Genomic DNA, 16,071 nt, shown 5'->3' with positions numbered 1-16,071 from the left:
AGCAAACCATCACAATTAAATGTTTTTCTTTTGTTTTTTGTTTTTTAATGAGAGTTGCCATGGTCATGGTGTCTCTTCATAGCAATGGAAACTCGATGATAGAAGTTGGTACCGGGGGCTGGGGTGTTGCTGCAATAGGCCTGACCATATTTTTGTTTGTAATAATATGGATTTGGGACTGTGGGTTAGAAAAGCAGTTGAATGCTGAATGGGCCATACCAGTAGGTGCATGGAAGACAGTGATGCTAAGAGTGATTTGAACTGCAAGGACCTGGCTCAAGAGGTCTCAGAGGAGAAGAATTATAATATGTTGCCTAGAAATCATTCTTGTGATATTTTGGTGAAGAATGTGACTGCTTTTTGTCCTTGTCCAAAAAGTTTGCCTGAGGCTAAAGTGAAGAGCTTGGACTAATTCCATTTGCAGAGGAAATCTCAAAACAACCTAGTATAGACTCTGCTGTGTGGTTACTAGTGGTAACTCTAATGAAGATATATAATGAAAAGGAGCAATCTGAACCAGGGAAAATATTTGAGGAGAAAGAAGCACCAGAAAGCAGGATGGAATTAAGTCCTGTATTCAAGGATATAAACAAATTAAGAAATGGATAAAGGGTGTGGTGACCTCAGGGCAAGATCCCATCCAGCTTGTAAAAAAAAAAAACAAATTAAAGAAAAACTTAGAGCCTGGTGTGGTAGCACAAGCCTTTAATCCCAGCGCTTATAAGGCAGAGGCTGGTGGATCTCTGAGTTTGAGGCCAGCCTGGTCTACAGAGCAAACACCAGAAGAGCCAAGCTTTGGCAGTGAAGGAAATCATCAAAACCAGAAACCCGGTGAAGATGTAATTGAATGAGGGGGCCGTGTTCCAGCTCTCGTAAGCAGAAGAACTGGGCAGCTTTGGCCATGTGGTTCTGACTTTAGAGTTAAGGATAGAAGAAAGGGATTATGGAATTTGCCTCAGGACTAAGGAAAGCCACTGAAGTCAGGCATGTATCAGGGGTGTCCTCTAATGGAGGCCCAGAGAGGCCATTTCATGAAGCTGTGAGTTGAAGTCTTAATTGCCTTGGTGACCCCAAGGTGTTGGAAATGCCAGAGTCCTGGGATACCTGCTGAGGAAAGCTGCTAACAGGGAGTGAAACCAGCCTAAGAGAAAGAAGTGTGTTTCAATCAACAATCTGAAAGAAGCTGGAGATCTGAAGGTCATTTTGACATCAGATATGGAGAAGCAGAGTTCAGAGTTTGCCCAGGTGGCTTTTGGTTTTGCTTTGGGCACAGTTTTTCTTCCCTTCCCTGTGTTTTGGAATGGTAATGTATACCCTGTGTCATTATGTGTTGGAAGTATGCCATCTGCTTTTTTTATTTTATAGGGGATTATAGCTAAGAGATTGCATGAATCTTAGAAGAGACTTTGAGCTTTGGACTTTTCAACATTGTTGAGACTGTGAGAGACTATGGGGACTTTTAAAATTGTATTAAATGCTTTTTTTTTTTTTTGGTTTTTCAAGACAGGGTTTCTCTGTGGCTTTGGAGGCTGTCCTGGACTAGTTCTTGTAGACCAGCCTGGTCTCGAACTCACAGAGATCTGTCCGCCTCTGCCTCCCCAGTGCTGGGATTAAAGGTGTGCACCACCACCACCACCACCACCACTACCACCACCACCACCACCACCATCCGGCGGACTAAATGCATTATGGCATTGTTACAAGCCTTTGGGGAGCAGGAAGTGGAATGTTTTTGAAAGTGCTCTGAAAGAAAATGGCCCCCAAAGGGAGTGGCACCATTAGGAGGTGTGGCTTCATTGGAGAAGGTGTGTTCTTTTTGGAGGAAGTGTGAAACTTTGGAGGTGGGTTTTGAGGTCTCATATGTGCTCAAGCCACACCTAGCGAGACAGACCACTTCCTCTTGCCTGTGAGTCAAGATGTAGAACCCTCAGCTCCTTCTCTAGCACCATGTCTACCTGCATGCTGCCATGCTCCCTGCCATGATGACAATGGACTAAGCCTCTAAACTGTAAGCAAACGACCACAATTAAATGTTTTCCTTTATAAGAGTTGCTGTGGTCATGGTGTCTCTTCACAGCAATAGAAACCCCAAGACACCAACAAACAAACATTTATTTATTTATCCATCTATTTATTTTAATAGATCCACTCTTCCTTGAGGTATTGCTACTGCAGATCTTCATTGTCTCCTTGACTAGAGAATAGGCTTAATTAAGAATTACCTAGGAGACTCACCTCCAGTTTGTGGAGGAAAGACCCACTCTGAATGAAACTGGTATCATGCCAAGGGCTGGGGTATTAGACTGACACAAAGAGAAAACAGAGAAAGCTAGCTGAGTACCAATGTTCCCTTTCTCTGCTTCCTGATCTGCAGAGATGTGAGGATTCTCCCACTGCCACCTGCAGAGATGCGAGCCATCTGCCACTGCCACACCTGCAGAGCTGTGAGCCATCTGCCACTGTCACACCTGCAGAGCTGTGTGTCATCTGCCACTGCTACATCTGCAGGGCTGTGTGTCATCTGCCACTGTCACACCTGCAGAGCTGTGAGCCATCTGCCACTGCCACACCTGCAGGGCTGTGTGTCATCTGCCACTGCCACACCTGCAGAGCTATGAACCATCTGCCACTGTCACACCTGCAGAGCTGTGAGCCATCTGCCACTGTCACATCTGCAGAGCTGTGAGCCATCTGCCACTGTCACATCTGCAGGGCTGTGTGTCATCTGCCACTGTCACACCTGCAGGGCTGTGTGCCATCTGCCACTGCCACACCTGCAGAGCTATGAACCATCTGCCACTGTCACATCTGCAGAGCTGTGAACCATCTGCCACTGTCACACCTGCAGAGCTGTGAGCCATCTGCCACTGTCACATCTGCAGAGCTGTGAGCCATCTGCCACTGTCACATCTGCAGGGCTGTGTGTCATCTGCCACTGTCACACCTGCAGAGCTGTGAGCCATCTGCCACTGCCACACCTGCAGGGCTGTGTGTCATCTGCCACTGCCACACCTGCAGAGCTATGAACCATCTGCCACTGTCACATCTGCAGAGCTGTGAGCCATCTGCCACTGTCACACCTGCAGAGCTGTGTGTCATCTGCCACTGTCACACCTGCAGAGCTGTGAGCCATCTGCCACTGCCACATCTGCAGGGCTGTGTGTCATCTGCCACTGCCACACCTGCAGAGCTATGAACCATCTGCCACTGCTACATCTGCAGGGCTGTGTGTCATCTGCCACTGCCACATCTGCAGGGCTGTGTGTCATCTGCCACTGCCACATCTGCAGGGCTGTGAGCCATCTGCCACTGTCACATCTGCAGGGCTGTGTGCCATCTGCCACTGTCACATCTGCAGGGCTGTGTGCCATCTGCCACTGTCACATCTGCAGAGCTGTGAGCATGCTCCTGTTGCCACCTGCAGAGATGGAAGGTTCTCCCACTACCTTCTACAAGTGCCTTTACTGCCATGCTTCCCCTCCCCCCCATGATGGGCTGTACCATGTGCCAGAATTAACCCTTCCTTAAGTGACTTTTGCCGGGTATTTTGTCACAGCAATAATAAAGCAACTAATACTGTAAATTGGTACCATAGAGTAGTGTCATTACTATGATGAAGCTGACCATGATGTTCTTTATTTGTGAGAGGAATGTTGAAACATTTGAAATTTGAGGCTGGAGAAGTCCTAGAATGTTATACACTACACACAATTTAGTGGACCATTCTGGTTTGAGCTCAGAAGACCAGGATGCCAAGAAAAACCCAAGTGGAAGCTGGGTTCATGAGGTGTCAGAAGGGAGCAAGGACTTGCAGTCAATGGATTGGAGATGGTGTTCTAGTTTGGCAGTGAACTTTTGCTCTTGCCCTGAAAAGTTGAACGAGGCAAAATTCAACATCTATACTTGCTAAATATATTTATAATTGAGGAAGAACATTGCACCTTGCCATGAGGGCAAGACTCTACTCACTGAAAACCCCAGCTTGTAAAAATGTAAATTCCTCTGAAAGGAGAGAGACTGAACTGAGCAGGCCACTGAAGGAGTTCCCACTGAAAAACAGTCATCTAGGATAATGTTTTCCCAGGGTCAGCCAGCAAGGCTCACAAAGGGTACATCTTTAGCTGCCAGCATAACTTGATAAGTCATCTACATGACGTTAATTTTTCAGGCATGCAAAATGGAAGATTTATAGGGCTAGGGAGAAAGCTGCTGAGGCAAGGCAATGTTTGGCATCGTGTGAGTGCGGGTGACCAAGGTCAGGTTCCCTGAAAAGATGTTCATTGAGTGAGGCTGGGAAGGTAGAGCCTATGTTGAAATAGAGACTCTAGGATATGTCAGGCGCTAGGACTGTGGGCTCTGCACTTAGAAAAGCCGTGGGCATGGAGACGCATACTCACTCAAGCGAGATGCTGTATGTACTGCAGATAGAACAGGAAGGAAAGGGATCCGCAAGGCTGTTAGAAACCACACAATGCCACCAAGAGCCCCAGATGCTGAACGCGGAGCTGCATGATGCGTTTTCCCTGTTGAGTTTTGGTCTTATTTTAGTCTGACCTTTCCTTAGTATGCTCCCATTCCTCCTGTCTGGAACGGGCATGTTTACCCTGTGCTATTTTATAGTGGAAGTACACATATCTTGATTTTTTTTTTATTTTATAAGGCCTCACAGTTAACAAATTTTGTGGTGTTTTTAGAAAGGATTGGATTGTGGGCTTTTGAGCAGCATTAGAACGTTTAAGACTATGGGCGCTTTTAGAAATGGACTAAATGGAATTTTGCATTATGAGATGAACACGGTACTTTAAAGGCCAAGGAGGAAAGATATGATTTAAAATTATTTGATTGGGTGTCAAGTTCACAAGTGGTGGGGCTTGGATAGTTAAATCTTCATTGCTAATTTCACTGGATGTAGAGTGACCTAGGAGATAGATGTGCCTGCTAGCATTTCTGTGAGGGAGAAGAAGAGGGATGACTGTTGTGTGGCCTCTTTCTCTAGACCTAACATGTTTACCTCATTGCCATGTTGCCCTAATTGGTGGCCTTTTATGAGACTTGGATAGGAATTGAGTAAAGGCTAAGGTAATGTTTATTGAAATTGATAATTTTTGAGTATATTACTGGCTAAACCCAGTCACTGAAACTGACTCCACAGGATTCAATGCCCTCTTCTGGTCCCCTTTGGGCACCTGCACTTACATGGTACATATATAGACATGTAAGGCACAAATGCGTAAATAAAACTAAATTTATTTTTTAAATTACAAAAACATGAGTGCCTAGAAGTTGAGAGTACAACTAATGGTAGAGCACTTGACTAGCATGCTTGATATAGGTTGGAGTCCCAGCATGGGCTGAGGGGCAGGAAAAAGCATGGATATGCCAGGAATATTGGCATATTACCATATACCTGTAATCAAAACTTCTTGGAACAAGAGGATCTTTAGTTCAAAGCCTGCCTGAGTTACATGGTGAGTTCAAGACCACCCTGAACTCATAACAAGACCCTATCGTAAAAAAAGAGAAAAGAAAAAGAAAAGAAAACCTAGGCAGGGTGGTACATGCCTTCAACTCCAGCACTCAGGAAGTAGAAGCAATGGATGTCTGTGAATTCAAGGCTAGCCTGGTCTACAGAGTGAGTTTCAGGGAGGCCGGAACTGTACAGTGAGACCCTGCCTCAAAATTAATGAATCAATTAAAAGAAAACAGTGAGGATGGGCTTAGGGCTATAGCAATTATTAAAAACACTTTTCTAGCACATGGAAGCCCTTAACCCAATCTCCTGAGCAACAGCATCAGGAACCCTAGAGATTTCAATTGGTTTTATCGACTTTAAGTTCTACAAAAAGGTATTAAGGATATGAAATTTACAGACTGATTTAATTAAAAAACAAAACTAGATTTAAAAAACCTCAAGTTCCAAAGCAAAATAAAATTAAGAACATTTGTTTGGTGGGCTGGGATATAGCTCAATGGTAGAGTGTGTTTCTAGAATGCAGGAGGTCTTAGGTTCAGCCCCCAGTACCAAAAAATGAGGAAGATTTGTGTGTTTCCAGTAAGTTCAGGTACACAAAGTACGAGTTCTGTGGACTATACTTTAGTAAAAATTGGTCTCAAGTTTTCTTATTTGAAGGAAAGGGTTAATAATGTCCATCCTCCATGCTCTCAAAGCTACTTTGAAGGTCAAGTGAATTGCACACAAAAGCCTTTTGTCAATGCATGGTACTTGAGGATGTGGCTAAGTCTAACTCTACACTATTTGGGTGACTTATGCCCCAGAGGGGGCAAGGGTGTGATGAGACTTGGCGATTTCAGAAGAATGGACAATGGCAAGAAAAGGTCAACCGAGGAAGCTCTACTGACAGGAAAAGAGACTCCATTTCAAGGAACAATTGTGAGCAGACAAAGGTTTGCACTAGAAATCAGAAAAGGGCTTGTTAGTGAGTGGAAGTGCCTAGGAGAGACTAAAAGCTACTCATAAAGTGTGATTTGTATCTAGACATGGTGCACAGCCATATTCCCAGAACATAGGAGATAGGAGAGGCTGAAGATCCGAGTTATCCTGGACTACACACCAACACTGAGGTCAGGCTGTGCTGAGTAAGCCCTGTTTCAAACCCTGATGATTCGTGTGAGGAAATTTGCTTTAATCACGGAGGCCTGGAGAGATGACTCAGCAATTAAGAGTACTGGCTGCTCTTTCAGAGGACCCAGGTTCAATTCCCAGCATCCACATGTAACTCCAGTTCTAGGGGATTCAACACTCTAACAGACATACGAACACACAAAACACCAATACATGTGAAATAAAAATTAAAAAATAATTAAAAATAATTTCAATAGAATATATGCTAGTTATGGTTTTTGATAAGAAAATATCACAGGCCCAGGGGTATACATAACAGAAATATATATGCTCAAGACTCTGGAACATGGAGCTAGAATTGTGGCATACCCCCTGTAGCCCTGGAACTCTGCCATCTATAGGGCCTGTGGTGATGTATGTAGACATGACGCCTCTCCTGAGGATGCTGTTTCTTGATCTCTTCCAGGCTGCAGCTGGAGCTCCTTCCCACTTCCCCATGCTGCAGTGGCGCATGACAAAAGTTAATAGTATTCATTAGCCCACTTGCATTTGGAGCCTCTTGCCTCATCCCAGTTCCAATTGGTTTACCCTTTTGGCTTAGCAACCACTCCCAGGCCCATATCTGGGGCTTCTTCAAGTTTCACTGATTGGATAAGCGTGTATATGTGTGTGTTCACACACACACAGAGCTCAGACGATGGCTTTCAGGAGTCAGGTCTTTCCTTCCACCATGTGGGCTCCAGGGGATGCTGGTCAGGCTTGATTGCAGTGCCTCCCATGCTCAACCATCTCTCTGTCCCATAGTTGGAGTTTTCGATGGGAAGCAAAAGAGCACCTCTCCCTTGCGTGTTTCTCAACTTGGGTCCTTCCTGGACTGCGTTCTGTTCTCCTAGCTATGGTGGCAGGCAGAACCTGTGCCTTTCATCATCCCATCCTGTTGCTGGACTCAAGGAAATGGACACCGGTCATCGCCTTCTACTCTCCTTTTGTTTCAAATGACAGTAACATTTAAAAATTTTTCAATATGTTTTTTAAAATTAGAAACATGCATGCTTCACATGTCAATCCCAGCTCCCTCTCCCACCCCTCCTCCCTTGTCTCTCCACCAGCCCCCCCCCCCAGTCCCCACATCATTCTCCAGGGAGGGTGAGGCCCTCCTTGGGGGGGATCTCCAGAGTCTGTCATTTCATCCAGGGCAGGGCCTAGGCCCTTCCTCATGTGTCCAGGCTGAGAGAGCATCTCTCCATGTGGAATGGCTCCCAGAGTTCATTTGTATGCCATGGTGAACACTAATCTACTACCCAAGGCCCCAGAGATTTCTGAGGCCTCCTCAATGACACTACATTCATGGAGTCTGGATCAGTCCCTTGCTGACCTCTCAGCCATCAGTCTGGGGTTCAAGAGCTCCCCCTTGTCTGGTCAGCTGTCTTTGTGGGTTTCACCAGCAGGGTCTTGACCGCCTTGCTCATCACTCCTCCATCTCTGTCACTGGGTTCCAGGAGTTCAGTTCAGTGTTTAGCTGCAGGTATCTGTCTCTGCTGCCATCAGTCACTGGATGAAGGTTCTAGGATGGCATATAAGGTAGTCATCAACCTTATCATCAGGGAGGGGCATTTACTGTAGTCTCTCCACTATTGCTTAGTTTGCCAGTTGGTGTTATCCTTGTAGATCTCTAGAGATCTCACTAGTGTCAGCTCTCTCCTCAAGCCTATAATGACTCCATCTATTATGGTATCTTTCATCCTGCTCTCCTCTATTCTTACCCTGACTCAACCTTCCTGCTCCCCCATGTCTTCTTCTACCCTCCTCTTATCCCACTCTTTTTTTCTTGGTTCCCTCTTCCCTCCCCCCATGTTCCCAATCTGCTCAGGAGATCTTGTACATAAAAACCCGGTGATTTTTAATCAGCTACTGATTGTTTTTCCTCTTCACGTCCTTGGCTCAATGTGGAAAAAGCAACCTTATCTTAGTGGCTCTCTGATGAAACTGACTTGTAGAGACACTATGCTGGTCTAGACTTTTCATTCTTGGATCACAGTTCCTGTGTCTGAATTTTCTAATGGTTCCCTTAAAATATAGTTGGCAGGGAATGAACTGTAGGCACTTTAAAACACAATTTGACAAAATTTCTGTAAACAAATTCCTAAAGCTCTTATCAAAAAACATACACGCAGGTCACTCACAACTGTCTCCGTGTTCACACTGACGAGGTCTCCTTCACCCTTCCCATTGTCCCTCCATAGCCCAGGACAGTGCTGATCTTTGTCACCATGAAATGGTATCATTTTTAGAAATGTAAATGAATTTTTACAACACTTCTTTTTTTGTGGCTCCTTTCACCAGAAATAATTATTGTGACCTTAACCTGGATTTGTGTATGTTTATTGATTTATTTTGCTAATAGTATTCTGAGTGTAGCAAAATTTATTCCTTCACATGTTGAGGGATTTTTTATTGTTTTCTGTTATTAAATGTGAAACAGTTTAAAAATAAGAATATATGAAAGGGAAAACATAAAAACACAGGAGCAAAAAAGACAAACAAAATCCTGAAAACTGACCAACTAACCAGTAGCAATCACTTAGATAATGTATTAGAGCAATTTCTTTCTCTCTTTGGCCTCTTAAGGGCATATACACATGCACTCACCCCCCTCATCCCACACATGTGCACACCCCCATTTACCTCTATACTTAACACACACTCACACCCCACACATGTATATACAACTCATACCCCACACATACACACTCACACACACATCCCAAACATACACACACACCAAACACATATCACATATTCACACTGACACACACACTACCTATGCCCACACTCACCCCCTTCATACACACACACTCACATGCACCCCATGAAGTGTGTGATGAAATAGTTGACTAGTGAAAGAAAACAAAAGGTCAACTGAAAAATAATCAGTAAGCCGCACAGAGCTGGGCTATTCAGCTCCTGGCATGGGGAGGGGAAGTGGAAACCTCCCCTAAAAGGTAAACCAGATGGCCCTGGTGAGAGTCTGCAAGTTCTATCCACAGGACAAGTCCATGGTTCCTGCAAGCCTCAAATGTCTTTGGGGTTCTTGTGACACAGTGATGCTTTTGGCATGAGTCAGCAGAGGAGAGTAGGCTTCTTTTGTCATCTTTTCTGCTTGGAGGCCTGTGTCTGGGTGCCAATTTCATGTGGAACCTATTGATTGAGACTGAGCTCTCCCTAGGCCTGATAACAAGGAGCAGAAAAGTTAAGGAGCCTGTAGTCAACCGATATGTCCCTGAGTGGGGAGATGGTGACTGCAAGAAGCAGGTATGGTTTGGGGGAGAGATGGATGTGCAGACATGCTGAGGACAAGCTGGGCTTTGCACAGCATGTGTAAACATGCTCCATACTTCCTCAGCTCAGCTTCCTCCTTGTGTGTTACACATGCAGTCACTTAAGTACAGCTGTCTATTTCCCTCCTCCATTAGCTCCCTTGTTCTTCAGCAAATTAAAAATGCTTCATCTATCTTTAGCTCCAGCTTCTTTGCTGGGTTCTGATACACAACTGACACCCAAGTATTACTACTCTGTTGTGTTGATGTCACATCAAATTCATTATAGCATAGCATCTCCCCCCAAGGCAACTCCAAGCTTCCTAACACAAAACCTTGGGAACCACCCTACACTCTTCCTTCCTTTCCAATCTGCACACTTAGTGTGTTACAAAGACCTGGACACACTCCCTCTTGCATTGCCCCTTTCTGGTTCTCACCCTTGTCTAGCTGTGAACTACTGTAAGACCTGCGCCTTTCCCTCTGACTCGTCTAACCCATTATCACCAGTTTAACTTTCCTCTAGCCTAGCACTGTGTACACTTGACTTCCTGCTAAAAGTCACCTGATGGGTCCTTGCTGATCACCGAGTGATTTCAACACCTGCAGCTCAGAGTTCCCCCACCTTTTCTCTTTCCTTAGCCACCGTGTAAGTGGGGAGAAATGTTCTGCATTTTTTCTGCTGCCATGATCTTTGTGTCAACCATTTCCATTGTCTAGATTCAGATACTCAAGCTCTTGGCTTTATCTATGTGTGCCCAGTTTTTCATTCAAAGCCGAAGAGACTCATCAAGGAAGAAGTATTTCTGATAGTTGATAGTTTACATGGACCTCAAGTCTTGCCTTAACTCCTGTGGTCTGTAATGTGTATACCACTAATGTGACAGTATGCATTTCCTTTTACTGCTTTCTATCTTTTTTTTTTTTACATTGGAAATTCTTTTCAAAGAAAATTAAATTTTGTGAGAGTAGGAATTTGGTTTTAGCTTGTCATATTTCCATGGTAAAAATTTTTTTTCTTGTGAGGCAGTATCTCATGCAGCCAAGACTGGCCTATTGCAAAGACAGGCAGAGACATCCCTGGACTTAACTGACCAGCTAGTATAGTCAAGCAGATGAGTTCCACATTGAGTGAGAGATGCTGTCTCAGAATAAGGTGGAGATGGATAGAGAAAGACACCAGCATAGACTTTTGGCTCCCACAAATACATACAGCTATGCATATGTGGTGATAATTTGTTTGTGATCTAACAAATAAAGCTTGCCTGAAGATCAAAGTGCAGAGCTAAGTCACTAGTTAGCTATAGAGGCCAGGCAGTGGTGGCACACACCTGTAATCCCAGAACTTGGGAGACAGAGGCAGATGGATCTCTACGAGTTCAAGGACACCCTGGGCTACACGAAATTGAATCAGTCTAAAAGAGAATCAAAGCTCACACCTTTGATCTTAGCACTTGGGATCACATGCCTTTAATCCCAGCACTAGGGAGGTGGAGTGATGAGGCTCAGAGAATTCTGTCTGAGTATTCAGAGACAGGATGTCTATTCAGTCTGACTATTTGGAGAGGTACAAACTCTAGTGGTTGGCTGCTCTGCTTATCTGATCTTTCAGTTTTCACTACTATATTTGACTGGGTTTTTAAATTCTCGATACACATACCTGCACACCCCCCACACACATGCACATACACACACACCAAAGTAGTGCTAGCAAATACTTGTTTTTACTTATATTGAAGTTGTGTCTACAGAATGGCACAATTCAGAAGCAGGGTGTGAGGGAAGCCAGGGAATATTATTTTTGGCAAATGTGGGAACAGGCGATTCAAGTTGCCTGATGGGGCATGCAGTGTCTATTCTGGGACGGAGCCTTTTTTTTTTTTTTTTTTTTTTGACGGGTCGGGGACAGGGTCTTGCTATGTAGCTCAGGTTGAGCTCTAACGCCTGATCCTCTTTCCTCAGTCTCTCTATGGCTGAGATTGTCACATGTGGTGACAATCTCAAGCTAGTGCTGCACATAGGCTCAACCCAGAGGCTCTAGAAACTATTTCTCACTAGAAGCGACTTCCTGGCCTACTAGCTCCAAGAAAGTAGGCTGGCTTGGTAGCTGCTGGAGGGCACTGGCCCAGGAGGAAGACCTGCCGCCTGGGGTGAGGAAGGGCCAAGGGCTCGCCCCTCACAGGAATCCATGGGCTAAGCAGCCGCTCGGGCCTTGGCCGCGATCCCGGGAAAGAGGAGCAAGGGGCTTTCCACCTGCCCCTGACCTAACCCCGGTCGCCAAACTTCTCAGGTTCCAGGGTTTGGACACCCACTCCCGAAAGGGGCCAGCTCCTCCCCGCCCACTTCCCCGCCCCTCCCCGCCCACTTCCCCGCCCACTTCCCCGCCCCGCCGAGCCTCACCCACCTCCCCGCCCCTTCGCCTTACGGGCTCGCTCCCGTGAGGGGTGACGGAGGCGCGCTTGCTCCGTGGGCGGCGAGTGCGCAGGCGCTTTCGATGGTTCTTTGGGGCGCCAATTCCGGACGCCGGTGGCTGGTAAGAGCCTCGGGATGCCGCGGTGGAAGGCCGGCCGGCGAGGGGAGGTTCCGGCAGCGGGTGCGAACTGACGACTCCGGGGCTTGTCCCACGGCCTCACCTTGCCCCGGGGCCCTCGGCGTGCGGCCGTCCTGCAGTGGTGACGCGGCCTGGCCGCAGTGGCCCCGGTGATTCTGTCCCTGCCGCCTTCTATCCGGGGGCGAGAGTCCCTCGGGTGCCTCGGCAGGGGAAGGGAGCGCCCTGGGACTCGGCGGCCTGGCTCCTGTCAGGATGCGCCTGCTACCTGCGCGTGGCTTTCTGAGAAAGTTGCTGAGTTGCGCTTACAGGTGGAGCAGCACTCACCTGTTTAAGGGGGAAATTGCCCGGCGTGGTGGCGCTGGGAAGCAGACGCAGGTGCAACTCATGGAGTTCCAGGCCAGTTTGGTCTACAGAAGCGAGTCCTAGGCTAGCCAGAGCAGCAGTGAGACCACATAGGACTCAGAAAAGTTGGTCTCCTTCGCTCTCCCCTCCTCTCCCTTCTCCTGCACCCCTTTGCGCCTCCCCCCAATTTAAGTGGATTCCTGCTTTCTGCCAACCCTGATCTAGGTGTGAAAGGACACTGAAAGGACCAAGGAGGATCTTTGCTCTCGTGACATTTTTGTTCCCAGTGACAAGGAAATGCTATTTCCTCCTAAGCTATTTTGTTAGAAGAGCATGCTTGCAGAGGCATACTGTACATATGGTACTGGAAATTGTTGCTTGTCAATTTATCACCTAGTGAACACATCTTTTTGCTGTTACTCAGTTCAAATAACAAGACCTCCCCAGAGACCCTTTCCCCCAACCCATTAATTTGTAACACCATACAGGTGTGCTAGTTAGTTTACTGTTAACACAAGCTAGAGTCATTCAATTAAGAAAATGCCTGCCACCAGATTGGCTTGTGGGCAAGCCTATGGTGCATTTTCCTTCCTTCCTTCCTTCCTTCCTTCCTTCCTTCCTTCCTTCCTTCCTTCCTTCCTTCCTTCCTTCCTTCCTTCCTTCCTTCCATCTATCCATCTATCTATCTTTGAGACAGGGCTTCTCTCTGTGTAGCCCTGACTGTCCAGCTTGCTCTGTAGACCAGGCTGGCCTCTGCCTCGAAAGTGCTAGGATTAAAGGCGTGCGCCACTGTGCCTGGCTGCATTTTCGTGATTGATGGTTGATGTAAGAGGGCCTGTGGAAAGTGCCACCCCTGGGCAGGTGGTCCTGATTGTTTAAGACAGCAGGCTGAGCAGGCCACGAGAAGCAAGCCAGTAAGCAGCGCTCCTCCATGGCCTCTGCTCAAGTTCCCGCCTCCAGATTTCTGCTTTGATTTTTCTCCCGGCCTTCCCTTCATGGTGAACTGTTCCCTAGAAGTGTAAATGAAATAACCCTTCCCCCCCCACTTGCTTATAGTCATAGTGTAGTTATCATGCTTTCTAGTCTGCACACACTAGTCATCTGGTCAGTCAGCATACACTTGAATTTTTTTCTCCACATTTAAGTGCAGTGCTTTGAATGTACTTGAATTTTTTTTGTTTGTTTGTTTTACTAGACAGGGTTTCTCTGTATTGTTTTGGAGGCTGTCGGTCCAGCCTGGCCTCGAACTCACAGAGATCCGCTTGCCTCTGTCTCCCGAGTGCTGGGATTAAAGGTGTGCGCCACCACTGCCCGGCTGTACTTGAATTTTTAGATTCTTGTTCTAGAGTTAAGATTTACTCCATAGTTGCTAGGGAAAACTTTGGATTTGAGTGTTTTATCTGTTAAGTGGCTGTGTCTTCCCCATTGTGCTCTTTGCAAGCTGAGTCAGCATGATACCTATTAAGCATTTCGTTGTTGTTAAGTTCATGATGCTGATGACTCAGCATTATCAAAAGGTTTGTTTTTATTAAGTTTCCTGAGGAAGTACTTAAATAATTAACTGGAACAGAGAAAAATTCATTTAACCTGATTGTTATCAATCTCCTGCTTTGCTTTCTGTTACTATGGTAAAAAAGGTTTATTTCATCTTATAGGTTATAGTCCATCATCAAGGAAAGCCAAGGGAGGAGCTTGGGCCAGAAACCATTCTGCTGCTTACTGTCCTGCTTCCTGGATTGCTCAAGTAGCTCGCTTTTTTTTTTCTTTTTTTGAGACAAGGTTTCTCTGTATTGTTTTGGAGCCTGTGCTGGAACTCGATGACCTTGAACTCATAGAGATCCTCCTGCCTCTGCTTCCCAAGTGCTGGGATTAAAGGCATGCACCACCCTGCCCGACAAGCCTGAGATATTGACTGAACATTTACAATTAACATTAAATCTCTGTGTGGTTATTTGGGAACTGGCTGGTAGGGCAGAAAACTCCATCTACAATCAGTGACTTAAATTTCCTTAGAGTATTAGTTAAACCACATATATACTTAGCTAAATCTATATGTACTTAAGATACCCAGGAATTACCATTTAATTAGTTTGAAATGTCCTAGCAGAAATACACCATAACATTGCAAGTCTGACTACAGCACAGGGTGTTGATGGAAGAGACTTTAGTGAAAAAGCATTTGAGTGGATTACAGTGGTCTCTAATGTGTGTCAAGTCCAGAGTCAGCACTGGAAAGTGACTGAACTTTGTCTTGCCCCTCAGATGGCAGTTTGAGGAGCAGCCAAAGACCAGAGGGGCCACACAGTGAGGAGAAGGGAGTTTCTGTCCTTCAAGCCGTAAGAATGGAGTCATGCAGCCTCACTCGGTGCTTTGAGTCATTTACTCAGATCCTGTCAGTTCTGGCATTGCTTTTTATATTAAAAAAAGTTAACTGTAGTGTTTTTCAGTATCAATGTTTTAATATTTTTATCTTTCTTTATGTGTGTGGCTGTGGCTGTGTGAGTGTATGCCAAGCATGCAGTGCACACAGAAGCCAGAAGAGGGCATCAGATCCTCTGGACTGGAGTTAAGGTGACTGAGCTGCCTGCTGCGGGCTGGGGATTAACTCAGCTCCTCTCCAAGAGCATCCAACACACTTAACAGCCCAGCCATCTCCCTAGCACACTGTTGGTTTTAAGTAAGAACATAATTTAAGCTTAAGAGGTAGACTTCCAATTTTCTCCAAAAGTTCTCAGTTGACTTGTTATTTATATTTCTCTGAATATGTTTAATATGACCCATAATTTTTCAAAGAGGAAGGTGTCCATTTGCGTCCTGCTTTTAGGATCTCAGCCTGGTCTGGGACATGGCGATGTGTTGGGAGTACTTAGTGTGTGTGAGACCCTGGGTTCCATCCCCAGTCCCACAGAAACAATAAAACACAGCATACTTTTCAACCTAAAGAAAAAAATAGGGCTGAAAAAGAATTTTCTTGGTGGTTAGTTATTATGTTTTAATTTTTTTTGCCCTTGTAGTTTTATTTTCTAAGATTTGGGCAGTTCTTACCGATTTGTCTTTAAAAATTTATTTTCCTCACATGAGAAGTTGATGTGTCTGGTTAGTGCACAGATAGTGTGAGAGAAGTAAGTAAAAACAAGACTATAGAAATTACATCAGTGGAAGGCTTTTCCAAACTAAATGCAAAGATAAAATTCCCCCATTGTGCCAAAGATAACTTACCGTCTTTGTGGTCTCAGTATATAATGCAGGCTCCTAAGTGCTGGAATTGAATTGTAGGT

The 16,071-nt window shown here is 45.6% G+C and overlaps 1 protein-coding gene and 1 long non-coding RNA gene across 4 annotated transcripts in view; one reads left to right on the top strand and one right to left on the bottom strand.

Moving 5' to 3' along the window:
* Positions 1–6,846: 6,846 nt before the first annotated feature.
* LOC110341674 lies at positions 6,847–8,009 on the bottom strand. The gene is made up of 2 exons (XR_002383643.1): positions 7,959–8,009; positions 6,847–7,566 (listed from the first exon to the last, which is right to left on the bottom strand). It is a non-coding gene; the product is annotated as an uncharacterized LOC110341674 (long non-coding RNA).
* A 4,321-nt stretch (positions 8,010–12,330) lies between these two features.
* Positions 12,331–16,071, top strand: part of Alg6 (ALG6 alpha-1,3-glucosyltransferase) — an 82,823-nt gene continuing 79,082 nt past the window's right edge. For 2 of the 3 annotated variants that reach the window (XM_040757114.1, XM_013116460.3), the window contains exon 1: positions 12,331–12,433. The gene's annotated coding sequence lies outside the window, so the exon portion shown is untranslated. Of the gene's footprint in view, positions 12,434–14,470; positions 14,538–16,071 lie in introns of those variants that run through there. The other variant, XM_040757115.1, reaches the window with a different exon arrangement.

The sequence above is a fragment of the Mesocricetus auratus genome, unplaced genomic scaffold, assembly GCF_017639785.1.
Source record: "Mesocricetus auratus isolate SY011 unplaced genomic scaffold, BCM_Maur_2.0 Super-Scaffold_100014, whole genome shotgun sequence".
Lineage (NCBI taxonomy): Eukaryota > Metazoa > Chordata > Mammalia > Rodentia > Cricetidae > Mesocricetus > Mesocricetus auratus.
Note: the sequence above shows the minus strand (reverse complement) of the source record. Positions and strands in the feature narration are given on the sequence as shown.